The sequence below is a fragment of the Schistocerca cancellata genome, chromosome 4 (genome assembly GCF_023864275.1).
Source record: "Schistocerca cancellata isolate TAMUIC-IGC-003103 chromosome 4, iqSchCanc2.1, whole genome shotgun sequence".
NCBI classification, from domain to species: domain Eukaryota; kingdom Metazoa; phylum Arthropoda; class Insecta; order Orthoptera; family Acrididae; genus Schistocerca; species Schistocerca cancellata.
In genome coordinates, this window is record NC_064629.1 from 8,266,313 (window position 1) to 8,282,148 (window position 15,836).

The 15,836-nt window shown below is 50.6% G+C and overlaps 5 non-coding genes across 5 annotated transcripts; all 5 read right to left on the reverse strand.

Moving 5' to 3' along the window:
• Positions 1-571: 571 nt before the first annotated feature.
• LOC126186234 (5S ribosomal RNA) lies at positions 572-690 on the reverse strand. Its single transcript, XR_007537336.1, has one exon. It is a non-coding gene; the product is annotated as a 5S ribosomal RNA (ribosomal RNA).
• An 855-nt stretch (positions 691-1,545) lies between these two features.
• LOC126186274 (5S ribosomal RNA) lies at positions 1,546-1,664 on the reverse strand. The gene has a single exon (XR_007537374.1). It is a non-coding gene; the product is annotated as a 5S ribosomal RNA (ribosomal RNA).
• Positions 1,665-2,525: 861 nt separating this feature from the next.
• On the reverse strand, positions 2,526-2,644 carry LOC126186623 (5S ribosomal RNA). The gene has a single exon (XR_007537687.1). It is a non-coding gene; the product is annotated as a 5S ribosomal RNA (ribosomal RNA).
• A 6,604-nt stretch (positions 2,645-9,248) lies between these two features.
• On the reverse strand, positions 9,249-9,367 carry LOC126186453 (5S ribosomal RNA). The gene has a single exon (XR_007537547.1). It is a non-coding gene; the product is annotated as a 5S ribosomal RNA (ribosomal RNA).
• An 856-nt stretch (positions 9,368-10,223) lies between these two features.
• On the reverse strand, positions 10,224-10,342 carry LOC126186451 (5S ribosomal RNA). Its single transcript, XR_007537545.1, has one exon. It is a non-coding gene; the product is annotated as a 5S ribosomal RNA (ribosomal RNA).
• Between the last annotated feature and the right edge of the window lie 5,494 nt (positions 10,343-15,836).

Below are 15,836 nucleotides of genomic sequence, written 5' to 3' on the forward strand. Positions count from 1 at the left end.
TGTTCAGCGGAGGGCCTGTGCGGGGTGCGGCAGTGTCGTGCTGGAGGGCCCACTGGTAGCGATGTGGGCTTCCTCGCCTCGCCTCGCCTCGCCTCGCCTCGCCTCACACCAGGTGTCTGCGTAGTTTGCAGTGCATTCGCACCATTCCTATCCCTGTCCCTGTCCCCGTCCCGACTTGTCCGGACTTTGCTCGACTAACGCTCGCTGCCGCTCGGGTCGTGGTCCATATGACAGCGCAAGCACGACAAACGTCTGCGGGACGAGACGAGACGAGACGAGACGAGACGACTAAGGAATAAATTCGTGGTTACAAATCAAATTTGGAACTCTACACTCCTACACAACAATAGGCGGTGACGTATTTCAGAAATCACCTGCCGATTCGTACTGTTTTGTCGTTTTCAAAGTCTTCTTGGCAAACTTGGTTAGCACATTCTCCCTCAAACTGAGTTAATTACTGCATTTTCGTACCATTACAGTAGTTTAAAAGGCTTAAGGAAGCATCTTTGTCACAACAGAAAGGTAGTTCAAAAATTGGGCTGGCGACATAACAAAAAGAAAACAGGAAGGGAGCCAACAGCACCCGGGTTTCCCAGGCGGTCACCCATCCAAGTACTAGCCGGGCCCGATGATGCTTAACTTCGGTGATCGGACGAGAACCGGTGTATTCATCATGGTATGGCCGTTGGCGCTCATCTAATGTAGGAGCACGGCAGAAATCGCGTTCGGCTTTTCTCCCAACACACAAAATGTTAGTTTTCGGCCGCATTTGACGAAAGCGCTTCCTTCCGCAACCGCCAGTTCCTCGAGGACGGCGCGGGGAGGCGCGCCCGGCGTCCCAGCAGAGTGACGGCCGAATTCACGGGCGCACCGCCGCGTGTGTGAGACGCACTGCTGCTCGTTGCACCCCCTGTCATTCGCTGGGCGCGTGCAGCCTTCGACACTAGCGGAGGACGCATCTTGTCCCTGGTGTTCAGCGGAGGGCCTGTGCGGGGTGCGGCAGTGTCGTGCTGGAGGGCCCACTGGTAGCGATGTGGGCTTCCTCGCCTCGCCTCGCCTCGCCTCGCCTCGCCTCACACCAGGTGTCTGCGTAGTTTGCAGTGCATTCGCACCATTCCTATTCCTGTCTCTGTCCCCGTCCCGACTTGTCCCGACTTTGCTCGACTGCCGCTCGCTGCCGCTCGGGTCGTGGTCCATATGACAGCGCAAGCACGACAAACGTCTGCGGGACGAGACGAGACGAGACGAGACGAGACGACTAAGGAATAAATTCGTGGTTACAAATCAAATTTGGAACTCTACACTCCTACACAACAATAGGCGGTGACGTATTTCAGAAATCACCTGCCGATTCGTACTGTTTTGTCGTTTTCAAAGTCTTCTTGGCAAACTTGGTTAGCACATTCTCCCTCAAACTGAGTTAATTACTGCATTTTCGTACCATTACAGTAGTTTAAAAGGCTTAAGGAAGCATCTTTGTCAGAACAGAAAGGCAGTTTGAAAATTGGGCTGGCGACATAACAAAAAAAAAAAAAACAGGAAGGGAGCCCACAGCACCCGGGTTTCCCATGCGGTCACCCATCCAAGTACTACCCGGGCCCGATGATGCTTAACTTCGGTGATCGGACGAGAACCGGTGTATTCATCATGGTATGGCCGTTGGCGCTCATCTAATGTAGGAGCACGGCAGAATTCGCGTTCGGCTTTTCTCCCAACACACAAAATGTTAGTTTTCGGCCGCATTTGACGAAAGCGCTTCCTTCCGCAACCGCCAGTTCCTCGAGGAGGGCGCGGGGAGGCGCGCCCGGCGTCCCAGCAGAGTGACGGCCGAATTGGCGGGCGCACCGCCGCGTGTGTGAGACGCACTGCTGCTCGTTGCACCCCCTGTCATTCGCTGGGCGCGTGCAGCCTTCGACACTAGCGGAGGACGCATCTTGTCCCTGGTGTTCAGCGGAGGGCCTGTGCGGGGTGCGGCAGTGTCGTGCTGGAGGGCCCACTGGTAGCGATGTGGGCTTCCTCGCCTCGCCTCGCCTCGCCTCGCCTCGCCTCGCCTCACACCAGGTGTCTGCGTAGTTTGCAGTGCATTCGCACCATTCCTATCCCTGTCCCTGTCCCCGTCCCGACTTGTCCCGACTTTGCTCGACTGCCGCTCGCTGCCGCTCGGGTCGTGGTCCATATGACAGCGCAAGCACGACAAACGTCTGCGGGACGAGAAGAGACGAGACGAGACGAGACGAGACGACTACGGAATAAATTCGTGGTTACAAATCAAATTTGGAACTCTACACTCCTACACAACAATAGGCGGTGACGTATCTCAGAAATCACCTGCCGATTCGTACTGTTTTGTCGTTTTCAAAGTCTTCTTGGCAAACTTGGTTAGCACATTCTCCCTCAAACTGAGTTAATTACTGCATTTTCGTACCATTACAGTAGTTTAAAGGGCTTAAGGAAGCATCTTTGTCACAACAGAAAGGTAGTTTGAAAATTGGGCTGGCGACATAACAAAAAAAAAACAGGAAGGGACCCAACGGCACCCGGGTTTCCCAGGCGGTCACCCATCCAAGTACTAGCCGGGCCCGATGATGGTTAACTTCGGTGATCGGACGAGAACCGGTGTATTCATCATGGTATGGCCGTTGGCGCTCATCTAATGTAGGAGCACGGCAGAATTCGCGTTCGGCTTTTCTCCCAACACACAAAATGTTAGTTTTCAGCCGCATTTGACGAAAGCGCTTCCTTCCGCAACCGCCAGTTCCTCGAGGACGGCGCGGGGAGGCGCGCCCGGCGTCCCAGCAGAGTGACGGCCGAATTGGCGGGCGCACCGCCGCTTGTGTGAGACGCACTGCTGCTCGTTGCACCCCCTGTCATTCGCTGGGCGCGTGCAGCCTTCGACACAAGCGGAGGACGCATCTTGTCCCTGGTGTTCAGCGGAGGGCCTGTGCGGGGTGCGGCAGTGTCGTGCTGGAGGGCCCACTGGTAGCGTGTGTGTGTGTGTGTGTGTTGGGGTTTATGGGCGCTCAACATCGAGGTCATCAGCGCCCTGACACACATTAAAAGGAACGAATGTGGAGAGACCTAATAAAACTGAAAAACACATTCAAAGAATGCAGGAAAAGAGAGAAATTACTACATAAGAAAGTAAAAGCTAAGGGAAGGGAAAACATAGCAACAAGAATGACACAGGAAAGTGTCATTGGCTGGCCACTTACATAAAAGATGGGCGAGCTTGTCACACAGTGAGCAAATTAATATTCTTTTCCTAAAATCTTTGTAAAAACATTTGACAAGGCACAGAACTTTAAAACTTTAACCACATTCGTCCGAGTGTTGCCTAAAAGAGTTGGCAGGTCCGCCGGCAAATCAGCCGAGGCCCGCTGGTCAGAAAATAAAACACAATCCAGTAAAATGTGGCTCACAGTGACCTGGACGCCGCAAGCACCACACAATGGAGGGTCTTCTCGCCGGAGCAGGAAGCCATGCGTCAAAGGGCTGTGGCCTATTCGAAGCCGAGTGAGGAGAACCTCGTCCCGTCGACGGGGCTGAAAGGAAGTACACCACACACGCGTTGTGGGCTTGACTAGACGGAGCTTATTGTCAGTCACTTCCAGCCACTCATCCTCCCACCGACACATGGCTCGGGAGCTCAACAGCGAGGTGAGTGCGTGCAACGGGATAGCACACTGAGATACGTGTGGATCAAGACACGCCTCCTTGGCTGCGAGATCTGCCCTTTCATTCCCAGCAATGCCGACATGCCCCGGAACCCAGCAGAAAGCTACAACCTTCCCCAGTCGCTGTAGCCGGAGGAGAGCATCCTGGATGGTCTGGACTGCTTTATCCGCCGGATACAAATGGTGCAATGATTGAAGGGCACTGAGTGAATCGGAACAGACAAGAAATTTAAGCGAGGAAGAAAGTCTCATCGGCTCCAGTGCCCGCAAGATCGCAGACAATTCTGCATCAAAGACAGTAAAAGTCGGAGGCAGGCGGACCTTGAGGACACGATCCGGAAAAACAACTGAGCAACCCACGGAATCCCCTTGTTTCGACCCATCCGTAAAAACAGCTACATAGTCGTGGTGCTCAGATAAAATAGCAGAAAATGCTGCAGTAAAAACGGTGGCAGGAGTGCAATCTCTCTTGTACTGCAATAAATCTAAAATCACACGTGGCCTCTTCAGTAACCAGGGTGGCAGGCGGTTAAAACCCAGGATTTGGGGTTGGACAGACTCCACACCGAGGGACTCAAGCACACGGTGCACTCTGATCCCAAACGGCAACGTAGCCCGGGGGCGGCGGGAAAAAAGGCGATCCAGAGGTGGAAGGGCAACAAGATGGTGAGCAGGCGAGCTGGGAGCTGCAAGAAACTTACAAGCTTGGCGCACCAGCAGGAGCTGCCGCCGGATGGTAAGTGGCGGTTCGCCAGCCTCAGCACAGAGGCTGGGTACGGGACTGGTCCGATAAGCACCCGTAGCCAGTCGAATCCCAGCATGGTGAACAGCGTCAAGGATCCGCAAATAAGACGGCCTCGCTGACCCATATACTGTGCAGCCATAGTCCAGCCGTGAGCGCACGAAAGCTCGATAAAACTGTAGGAGACGCGCCCTGTCCGCTCCCCAAGACCTGTGGCTGAGGCACTTGAGGATGTTCAGTGCCTTCAGCGTTCTGACTTTCAAGTCACGTAGGTGTGGCAACCATGACAACCTGGAGTCAAAAATGAGGCCCAGAAACCGCACTGTGTCTCCAAACTGTAGGACAGTATCCCCCATATGCAAGGCAGGCAACGTAAAAAGACGACGAGAACGATTAAAATGAACACAAACACACTTATCGGCAGAAAACCTAAAACCCGTCTTTGCAGCCCACTCCTCTAACCGCCGCACCGTTAGTTGCAATTGACGGCTCGCGGATGCAACACCAGAGGAGGAACAGAAAACAGCAAAGTCGTCCACAAACAAGGAGCACTGTACTGGACTCCTCACTGTAGACGTTATACTGTTGATTGCTATGGCAAAGAGGGTAACGCTTAAAACACTGCCCTGGGGGACACCGTTCTCTTGCTCAAAGCGATCAGACAGTGTGTTACCAACGCGGGTCCGAAAAAACCGCTGAGACAGGAAAGACCGAATGAAAATAGGGAGGCGGCCACGAAAGCCCCATTGATGCAGTTGTGCAAGAATACAGTGTCTCCAAGTAGTATCATATGCCTTACTGATATCAAAGAAGATACCGATACAGTGATGCTGACGGAGGAAAGCCTGCTGAATAGCCGCCTCGAGGAGGGTCAGGTTGTCGACTGTGGATCGAAATTTTAGGAATCCACACTGAAAGCGGCTAAGGAGCTGTCTGGTCTCTAGCAGCCAGACCAGACGACGGTTAACCATGCGTTCCAGAGTCTTTCCGACACAGCTTGTCAAGGCGATACTACGATAACTACTGGGACATGTGCGGTCCTTTCCTGGTTTGAGGAGAGGGATGAGGATTGCCTCCCTCCACGAGGTTGGGAACACTCCTGTGTGCCATATGAGATTAAAACATTCAAGGAGGATTTCCTTTGACGCCGCTGGCAGATGTCTAAGCATGGAGTACCGGATTCGGTCGCAACCTGGTGCAGTGTCAGAAGTCTCAGTAAGAGCCGACTCAAGTTCCCACATGGAGAAAGGGGAGTTGTAGGCCTCAGAACCGTTCGACCGAAAGTTCAAATTCGCTCTTTCGACAGTCGCACGGTAGCGACGAAACGCTGGATCCTGGGTTGCAGTGGCAGTACTTTGTGCAAAATGCTCTGCCAGCGACTGAGCTATGGCGCTGGGTGTCGTTTGGAGGCATCCCTGGTTCAGGACTGCAGCTATTGGTAAACGGCTGCGTTTACCGGAAATCCTCCGGATGGCTTCCCATACCTTTGTGGAACAAGTGGAACGGTTGATGGAGTCCAGAAACTCCTGCCATGAACTTTTCTTGCTCTCTTTAATGACACGGCGTGCCCTGGCTCTCGCGATACGAAAGGCGGTAAGATTGACCGCTGTTGGGCGGCATTTAAATCGGCGAAGAGCCGCACGCCTGTCACGGATGGCTGAACGGCACTCTTCTGTCCACCAAGGCACAAGGCGCCGCTTACGAGTGCCAGAAGACTGTGGTATGGACAGGTCAGCAGCATGGTGGATCACAAGCGTGATGTGATCCACCCATTCCTGTACGCTGTTGTGGCGGTCAAAGACAGCCAACGGAGTGAACAGTGGCCAGTTAGCCCTGCCAATCATCCACGATGGTGGCCGCTGCTCCAGCAATACACCATCCAGGAGATGAATGCGGATAGGGAAGTGATCGCTGGAATGTAGATCGTCAATGACCTCCCAGTGAACGGAGTCAGTGAGGGTTGGAGAGCAGAAAGATAGGTCAATGGCTGAGAATGACCCTGTAGCACTAGAGAAATGAGTCGGAGTACCTGTGTTGAGGATGCACAACACTTGAGATGTTAGGAGGCTCTCCAAAATTCGACCTCGAGCGCAAATAGAAGCGGAGCCCCACAGAACATGATGGGCATTGAAGTCTCCCAGGAGGAGAAACGGGCGGGGGAGTTGGTCGATAAGGTTTGTGAGAGCCTCTAAGTTCACTGCATCCAGAGGGGGTAAATAAAGGGAGCAAACGGTAAGCCTCCGACCGGAATAAATTGCAACTGCAACTGCTTGCAGGTCAGTATCCAGGGGGAGAGCAGAGGAGTGGTGGTCATTATCGACAAACACGGCGACTCCGCCTTTGGCCCTGTCTCCAGTCAGGTCATCTTTGCGATACAACCTATAGCCCCTGAGTACAGGAGCATCAGATTGTTTTAGATGTGTTTCCTGTAAACACAAGCACAGGGGGCGTTGCCGTGCTAGGAGGTGCAGTTCCTCCACATGTGCCCGGAATCCATTCATGTTCCACTGAATAATGGGAGCCATCTATCGGGGCGGGAGGACCTTCAGTCGCACTTTCTGTCGGGGAGGAGAACCCACAACAGGTGGAGGCTCAGTTTTGGGGCGAGACGATTGCCCCAGTCTGGCATCTACCTCCATCGCCTCAGAAGAGGAGTCGAGAGAGACGTCAGAGAGAATGACATCCACATCAGCAGACTGTACAACTTCAGTCTCCTTTAGCGGGCGAGTCTTCACCTTTGGCTTGTGCTTCGATTTTCTGGCCTGAGGTGGCATTGGAGCCAAAACCTCAGAAGCAGTAGGGGGTGTAGAAGCGCTAGGCATGGCACAAGATTGGACCTGGGAAGGGGCAGGAAGTTCCATGACGTCAGCTACCACGGCCTGGTCAGAAGGCCGGGGAGGAGCAGCAGGCTTCACAGGAACAGCAGCAGCACATGTACATTGACAAACACAGGTGCTAGTGCTGACAGTAGCAACCTCCGTTTGTGTAGCGGCATCAGTTTTCAAGACTGGCTGTTTCAGAACGGAAGAAAAGGAAGCAGCGAACGTGGGCGGCTGCAGGGACTGGTAAATTTTCTTTGCCTCACCGTACGGGATGCGTTTGGTGGTTTTAAGTTCCTGGATCTTCCGTTCCTCAAGGAAAACTCTACATTCCCTACTCCACACAGGGTGATCCCCAGAGCAGTTGACACACTTGGGAGGAGAGGAGCAATCAACTCCCTCATGAGCGGCTTTACCACATTTCCCGCAAGTGGCTTCCCCTTTACAGCCGAGAGTAGTGTGGCCAAAGTGTTGGCATTTAAAACACCGCATAGGATTGGGGTAATAAGGCCGTACACTGAGACGTAGGAAACCGGCCTTCACATGCTCTGGCAATTTGGTGCTGTTAAACGTAAGAATAAATGAGTCAGTTTTTATGAGAGCACCATCCACCCGTTTCATAACGTGTTGCACGTCGACAATTCCTTCCCGGGACCATTCAGACTTCAGTTCGTCTTGGGGGATGTCGACAAGATCTCTGCAAGTCACAACACCCTTGCTGTAGTTCAAGGTGTTGTGAAATTCAGTCTCTATCGCAAACTCCCCAAGAAATTGTGCCTTCTGAAGGTTCTGGACTTGCTGGAAGCTAGATGTTTCAACCAGCAAGGTGCCATTGCGCAAGCGCTTTACAGACTTTAACGTGCCAGCAATACCCTCTAAGCCCATCTGTATATAAAATGGCGAAACTTTTTCAAAACTCCCATCTTTTCTTTTAATTATGAGAAACACATTCTGAGAAGCAGAATGCGTTCTGTTACTAGTACCTGAATTAGGAGGACTGGCTACACGAGCCCTCTTGTTAGATTGGGTGTTAGAACCTACCAGCGGCCCACCCTTTCCGCTGGGAGGAAAAGAAAAGTTCGAGGGTTCCATCTCGATCCCACGAGCAGCTAGGGAACTAAAGGTCCGCTCAGACAGAGCCCCGCATGCCTGAGTAAGCCCTATACAACTGGGGTGTGGCAGGTGCCCCAGAGGTTGCCCGCTTGCGACTGTTCCACCTCAACAGCCATGCATCTCATAGGCGCGGAGCACACCGGAAGATTGAGGGTTTTTTTATAGAGGTTTGTTCCATCCTCGCGATCCGGGCGGTCAAGCCAAGATCCCCATTCCCTGAAACACACAACATTCCACCGCCGCGCCGCACGGTGGTCGCTGAAGTGTACTCAGAGCATACGGTGACGGGGGACAGGGGGCGCTTACCAGTCCCCAGCTCAGGAACCCCGGGGTCGCCAAGCCCGTACCCAGCAAATGAATGCTGAGCCCCTGGGGGCCCACTGGTAGCGATGTGGGCTTCCTCGCCTCGCCTCGCCTCGTCTCGCCTCGCCTCACACCAGGTGTCTGCGTAGTTTGCAGTGCATTCGCACCATTCCTATCCCTGTCCCTGTCCCCGTCCCGACTTGTCCCGACTTTGCTCGACTGCCGCTCGCTGCCGCTCGGGTCGTGGTCCATATGACAGCGCAAGCACGACAAACGTCTGCGGGACGAGACGAGACGAGACGAGACGAGACGACTACGGAATAAATTCGTGGTTACAAATCAAATTTGGAACTCTACACTCCTACACAACAATAGGCGGTGACGTATCTCAGAAATCACCTGCCGATTCGTACTGTTTTGTCGTTTTCAAAGTCTTCTTGGCAAACTTGGTTAGCACATTCTCCCTCAAATTGAGTTAATTACTGCATTTTCGTACCATTACAGTAGTTTAAAAGGCTTAAGGAAGCATCTTTGTCACAACAGAAAGGTAGTTTGAAAATTGGGCTGGCGACATAACAAAAAAAAAAACAGGAAGGGAGCCAACGGCACCCGGGTTTCCCAGGCGGTCACCCATCCAAGTACTAGCCGGGCCCGATGATGCTGAACTTCGGTGATCGGACGAGAACCGGTGTATTCATCATGGTATGGCCGTTGGCGCTCATCTAATGTAGGAGCACGGCAGAATTCGCGTTCGGCTTTTCTCCCAACACACAAAATGTTAGTTTTCAGCCGCATTTGACGAAAGCGCTTCCTTCCGCAACCGCCAGTTCCTCGACGACGGCGCGGGGAGGCGCGCCCGGCGTCCCAGCAGAGTGACGGCCGAATTGGCGGGCGCACCGCCGCTTGTGTGAGACGCACTGCTGCTCGTTGCACCCCCTGTCATTCGCTGGGCGCGTGCAGCCTTCGACACAAGCGGAGGACGCATCTTGTCCCTGGCGTTCAGCGGAGGGCCTGTGCGCGGTGCGGCAGTGTCGTGCTGGAGGGCCCACTGGTAGCGATGTGGGCTTCCTCGCCTCGCCTCGCCTCGCCTCGCCTCGCCTCGCCTCACACCAGGTGTCTGTGTAGTTTGCAGTGCATTCGCACCATTCCTATCCCTGTCCCTGTCCCCGTCCCGACTTGTCCCGACTTTGCTCGACTGCCGCTCGCTGCCGCTCGGGTCGTGGTCCATATGACAGCGCAAGCACGACAAACGTCTGCGGGACGAGACGAGACAAGACGAGACGAGACGACTAAGGAATAAATTCGTGGTTACAAATCAAATTTGGAACTCTAAACTCCTACACAACAATAGGCGGTGACGTATTTCAGAAATCACCTGCCGATTCGTACTGTTTTGTCGTTTTCAGAGTCTTCTTGGCAAACTTGGTTAGCACATTCTCCCTCAAACTGAGTTAATTACTGCATTTTCGTACCATTACAGTAGTTTAAAAGGCTTAAGGAAGCATCTTTGTCACAACAGAAAGGTAGTTTGAAATTTGGGCTGGCGACATAACAAAAAAACAAAAGGAAGGGAGCCAACAGCACCCGGGTTTCCCAGGCGGCCACCCATCCAAGTACTAGCCGGGCCCGATGATGCTTAACTTCGGTGATCGGACGAGAACCGGTGTATTCATCATGGTATGGCCGTTGACGCTCATCTAATGTAGGAGCACGGCAGAATTCGCGTTCGGCTTTTCTCCCAACACACAAAATGTTAGTTTTCGGCCGCATTTGACGAAAGCGCTTCCTTCCGCAACCGCCAGTTCCTCGAGGACGGCGCGGGGAGGCGCGCCCGGCGTCCCAGCAGAGTGACGGCCGAATTGGCGGGCGCACCGCCGCGTGTGTGAGACGCACTGCTGCTCGTTGCACCCCCTGTCATTCGCTGGGCGCGTGCAGCCTTCGACACTAGCGGAGGACGCATCTTGTCCCTGGTGTTCAGCGGAGGGCCTGTGCGGGGTGCGGCAGTGTCGTGCTGGAGGGCCCACTGGTAGCGATGTGGGCTTCCTCGCCTCGCCTCGCCTCGCCTCGCCTCGCCTCACACCAGGTGTCTGCGTAGTTTGCAGTGCATTCGCACCATTCCTATCCCTGTCCCTGTCCCCGTCCCGACTTGTCCCGACTTTGCTCGACTGCCGCTCGCTGCCGCTCGGGTCGTGGTCCATATGACAGCGCAAGCACGACAAACGTCTGCGGGACGAGACGAGACGAGACGAGACGACTAAGGAATAAATTCGTGGTTACAAATCAAATTTGGAACTCTACACTCCTACGTCGCAGAAACATTGGTATGGCAGTCCGTCTCAGGCGTAACTCATCTGAATTTACTGAATGCCAAGCAAATAAAAAACTCAGGCGTTCTTCTCTTCCTGATATGGACATACTATAAATGAAAACAAAAAAGAACCTTATTTGGTGCTCAGTGAATCTTAAGTTAGTGGAGTTGTATCATTGTCATTTTGTATTGTTTTTAACTGAAAAATCACTTTGGGATGTGGAACAGTCATAAATAAATATCTTATTTTCTATAACTACCTTTAGACTTTGCAAATATTAGTCAGAATATGTTAAATACCAAAAAATTCACATGTTGGGTCTTCAAAGAAAGGGGGTCATCTTATATTCTGAGTTGTCTTATAGTGAGGTAAATACAGACACTTTTTATTATTATATTGATCTGTCTGAAGAAGTTAAGTACCATGCACGAGCTCATACTTGCTTTGAATTCTGCACCTCATGCAGTTGAAAAATTCCTCCTCATTTCCAGCACCTTCATTTGATTAGTTTCTCAAGTAATGAGGAAGCCTGTATTCCACTTTTCTCGCATGTACTGAACAATCTGCTGCTTCAGTCCATGAAATCTTCCCTGTGTTCCCCTGAAAGTTTAGCAAGCATTTAATTTATTCTTCATCTGACATCAGCTACAAAAATTAACTTGTGTGTTATTAGATTTTCTTTTTGTGGCACAGACTTTTGTGGTCTCTGCTTCAGGAATAACCATTAACTTACAATTATATGTGCGAACCAATTGTTAACTGCAGATTCATAGAGTCATGTTTCTCAACCATCACAGATATGATTTTGTATCCATTATTAATCGCTACAATTTACTGTTCTCATATAATTAAGCAAACTTAATGACAGTAATAATTTATCCTCTTAACTCCCTACAGTGGATCAACAGGAATTGGACATCCAGTTTAAATGTGATGTATGTTCCTAAAAAACAAGGGACACAGCGCATATTCCCATAGCTGGCAGCATGAAGAAAATTGTTGCCTGCAAGAAGGATCCTTTATTGTATGATTATATGATAGCGGAACAAACACTGGTAGCAGTTACTTCTGTAAAATATCTGGGAGTGTGCGTGCGGAACGATTTGAAGTGGAATGGTCATATAAAATTAATTGTTGGTAGGGCGGGTACCAGGTTGAGATTCATTGGGAGAGTCCTTAGAAAATGTAGTCCATCAACAAAGGAGGTGGCTTACAAAACACTTGTTCGACCTATACTTGAGTATTGCTCATCAGTGTGGGATCCGTACCAGATCGGGTTGACGGAGGAGATAGAGAAGATCCAAAGAAGAGCGGCGCGTTTCGTCACAGGGTTATTTGGTAACCGTGATAGCGTTACGGAGATGTTTAACAAACTCAAGTGGCAGACTCTGCAAGAGAGGCGCTCTGCATCGCGGTGTAGCTTGCTCGCCAGGTTTCGAGAGGGTGCGTTTCTGGATGAGGTATCGAATATATTGCTTCCCCCTACTTATACCTCCCGAGGAGATCACGAATGTAAAATTAGAGAGATTAGAGCGCGCACAGAGGCTTTCAGACAGTCGTTCTTCCCGCGAACCATATGCGACTGGAACAGGAAAGGGAGATAATGACAGTGGCACGTAAAGTGCCCTCCGCCACACACCGTTGGGTGGCTTGCGGAGTATAGATGTAGATGTAGATGTAGGTTACAGTACATCGCCCTTGCGGCACCTGGACACAGCGGCCTGTAGAGCCAGGCCGACGCTAGAGTTCAGAAATAGCACGCGACCGTCCAAGTACGTCCTCTTGCGTGCTGCGCGTTTGGTTCTTCTCACAGCGAATCCTGCTACACATTCCTGAGGCTGACGCAGCTCAAGCGAGCAATCGGCGCGGCGGCATTAGAGCGAGAACAGCAAAACGATGCATCGGCCGGGAATCGAACCCGGGCCGCCCGCGTGGTAGGCGAACAACCTACCACTTTTTTAGTTGTTGTTCTCATTTTGTTAGTTGCATTTGTTGGGGGCGGACGTCCGATGACGTCCGTGCTTGCCGAGCACATTCCCGAGCAGCTGTCTGCAGGGAAAGTGGGATTGCCACCCAGCGACGTCGGATACGACCGAAAAAAGTGCTACACACGCCGAGTCCCCCACTACACTGCCTTATAGCGACCGCTCATCACTATCGTGTGAGTAACGTTGCGGCCGCGGCGACGAGTCTTGCCCAAAGACGCAGCGTGCGTGGAGGCGCTACCCGGATGCGTGTGGATGCACCCTCCTACCTCGTAAAGCGCCTACAGCTACTATCACGCCTTCCAAGCAGTTGATCCGGGTTCGATTCCCGGCCACCGCAACGGGCGCAAATTTTCGCGTATGAGTATGTGAGCCACGTGCTGTTAAATTAACGTTTTCTTTCCGTCGTTGCTCTAAGCAGGCCATCCTGTAGTATGTCCCGACTTTGCTCGGCTGACGCGAAAGCTGACGCTTGGAATTCGCCCTTATCAAAAGGACAGGCGCTATAAACGGCTGTGAGAGGAGAGGTGTGGCGAGGTGCCTAAACGACACGCAAACCGCGAAATTTTCTGCTCCTCCTTCCTAAAGAAAAAAAACCGACGCAGTCGGTAGGACTCGAACCTACGCTCCCAGAGGGAATCTGATTTCTAGTCAGACGCCTTAACCACTTTATCTTATTAAACTTTATTAAATATTAATTTTTTGTTACATTTTCTTGATTGCACATTCACTGTTATCAAGTATGGTTTGTAAACACCACTCTACAGCATAAATACTATACATTTACGTAAAACACTGCTGGAGTAGAATACACAATAGAATACAATTTTAACCCTTAAATGCATAGTGTTACATACCTGCAAAATGGATTGAAAAATTATTTTGTCCACCTTTAGAGAGAATTTAGTGAACTAACCCAAGTCTTACAGGTGCAACGAAGTATCTCTGATACTTAGTATTAGCTGTTGGCTGTACTGTGGACTTGTGGTAACCTTTTTGGAAGTATGCAGAGAAGTTAGGTGTGAATTTTGCTTAGTTTTCAAAAGGGTGGGATAGGATGCAGCAGCATCAACTTGGCCAAATGTGGGAAGGTTAGTGGTGAGCAGGCAGCAATTTTCTTCATGCTGCCAGCTATGGGAATATGCGCTGTGTCCCTTGTTTTTTAGGAACATACATCACATTTAAACTGGATGTCCAATTCCTGTTGATCCACTGTAGGGAGTTAAGAGGATAAATTATTACTGTCATTAACTTTGCTTAATTCTATGAGAACAGTAAATTGTAGCGATTAATAATGGATACAAAATCGTATCTGTGATAGTTTAGAAACATGACTATGAATCTGCAGTTAACAATTGGTTCGCACATATAATTGTAAGTTAATGGTTATTCCTGAAGCAGAGACCACAAAAGTCTGTGCCACAAAAAGAAAATCTAATAACACACAAGTTAATTTTCGTAGCTGATGTCGGATGAAGAATAAATTAAATGCTTTAAGTTCTACATGCTAAACTTTCAGGGCAACACAGGGCAGATTTCATGGACTGAAGCAGCAGACTGTTCAGTACACGTGAGAAAAGTGGAATAAAGGCTTCCTCATTACTTGAGAAACTAATCAAATGAAGGTGCTGGAAATGAGGAGGAATTTTTTAACTGCATGAGGTGCAGAATTCAAAGCAAGTATGAGCTCGTGCATGGTACTTAACTTCTTCAGACAGATCAATATAATAATAAAAAGTGTCTGTATTTACCTCACTATAAGACAACTCAGAATATAAGATGACCCCCTTTCTTTGAAGACCCAACATGTGAATTTTTTGGTATTTAACATATTCTGACTAATATTTGCAAAGTCTAAAGGTAGTTATAGAAAATTATTTATTTAATAGAGCCACCAGCACCCGGTGTTCCCAGGCGGGCAGCCATCCAAGTACTATCCGGGCCCGATGTTGCTTAACTTCAGTGATTGGAGGGAACCGGTGTATTTTTTTTTTTTTAATAGAGCCAACAGCACCCGGTGTTACCAGGCGGGCAGCCATCCAAGTACTAATCGGGCCCAATGTTGCTTAACTTCGGTGATCGGACGAGAACCGGTATATTTCTTTTTTTTTAATAGAGCTAACAGCACCCGGTGTTCCCAGGCGGTCAGCCATCCAAGTACTATCCGGGCATGATGTTGCTGAAATTCGGTTGGTTGGTTGGTTGGTTTACGGATTAAAGGGACCAAACTGCAGAGGTCATCGGTCCCTTTTTCCAAAATACTATAAATACCCACAGAGAATAAAAAATGTTCAACAGAATAGGAGACAGACGACACAGAACAATAGAAAGAGACAAGGACCAGACAAAACGAAATTAAATCACACGGAGTGTGATGGTGGTTGGCCGACCATAGGAACAAAAAAAGGAAAAGCCAACCACCGAAAACACATTAAAAACTTAGTTTAAAACCGTAGGGCAAAGGCCAGAATCAACACAAAATAATAAAATAAAACAGAAACACTCAGATTAAAGAATAAAAACCCCCTGCCCGAATAAAACGTAAAACTAAGTCAGCCAGAACAGGGTCATCAGATACAAGGGCAGGGAGCGTATCAGGCAGCGCAAATGTCTGCCTGACCACAGCTAAAAGGGGGCAGGCCAACAAAATGTGGGCCACTGTCTAAGCCACCCCGCAACGACATACAGGAGGGTCCTCCCGGCGCAGTAAATAACTGTGTGTCAGCCGGGAGTGGCCAATGCGGAGCCGACAAAGTACGACTGAGTCTCTGCGGTTGGCTCGCATGGATGACATCCACACAGTCGTCGTCTCCTTAATGGCACGGAGTTTATTGGCCGTGATCCGATCGCGCCATTCAGCATCCCAAAGCGCAAAAACTTTTCGGCGGAGG